Source organism: Limulus polyphemus, unplaced genomic scaffold, assembly GCF_000517525.1.
Source record: "Limulus polyphemus unplaced genomic scaffold, Limulus_polyphemus-2.1.2 Scaffold1072, whole genome shotgun sequence".
NCBI classification, from domain to species: domain Eukaryota; kingdom Metazoa; phylum Arthropoda; class Merostomata; order Xiphosura; family Limulidae; genus Limulus; species Limulus polyphemus.
This window is the reverse complement of record NW_013666682.1, coordinates 294,626-295,772: the sequence shown is the minus strand read 5'-3', so window position 1 is coordinate 295,772 and position 1,147 is coordinate 294,626.

The following is a 1,147-nucleotide window of genomic DNA, read 5'->3' as shown; positions in this document are numbered from 1 at the left end:
ATAGCGTGTGTTTAAGTTTAAAGTGACTGTGGAAATTCTGTGTATTACAAAGTTGTATTGAGAAAGAATAAACTAGTTTTATTTAAAGAAAGGACTTGTATCTCTGAAGTTCCTTGGGGAGAATTTATACCGGAAATTAACAAACGACCAGAGACATAACAAATTGGTGTCAGAGAGTGGGATTGAAAAAAGAAGATGGAAACCAAAGGTGGCAAATCAAACTACAGCTTAGCAGATTTAATGGCAGCAATACAAGAACAGGAAAAGAAACAAGAAGAACGAGAAAATAAAAGAAGAGAGACTACAGCAGCATCAACTGGAACAAGAAAGGAAACAAGGAGTACAAATGGAAAAGATTAGTAAATTTCAAAGTGAATTAAATATATTAAAGGACGATTTACTGTCTTTTACACAGGGAGGATATATTAACCATGGACCTAATCAGCCCCAGACAACAGAAAGCCCCTTCCAGACCCTGCAGCTAAACCCTAAGGAAGACATCTTCAGACGACAGGCACAACTATAGAGCACTGGTAGCTGCTCTAGAACTCAAGTAATGGAAATCAAAATCAGTCCAAAGTCTACAGGGCTACGTTTAGCACGAGAGTCCATGCTAAAGGGGAGAGCCTGCAAGAGCTGGGACAGGACTTGGAAAGTATGGCACACAAGGCCTACCCAACTGCACCACCCGATGTCCTCATGCTGTTGCTGAAGGATCAGTTTGTAGACACCTTGGACAGTCCACAACTGAAGATACAAGTGAAGCAAGCACACTCCTCTACTATGCAGGATGCAATGGCCAGAGCTCTTGAATTTGAATCCTATGTTAAGTCCAGCACAGAGGTATTAAGGTTAATACAGTCATCGGGATTCAAGGCCATAAAAGGTCAGCTTTCAGAGAAGTTTGAGGGACTTTGCTGGCACTGTAACAAACCTTGGCACAAGAGAGCTCAATGCCAGCAACTTAAACACAGGGAAGATGCCACGGCAGGAAAGGCTGCTACACAGAAAGGTTGTTGGAACTGTGGTGAGCAAGGACACATGAGGAGCCAGTGTAAGAAGAATACTACCAATAGGTCAGCTTCGGAAAACCAGTAGTGGTTGGCGCTAAGGGACGCTCACCAACCTCCATCGTGAAAGTCCCAAC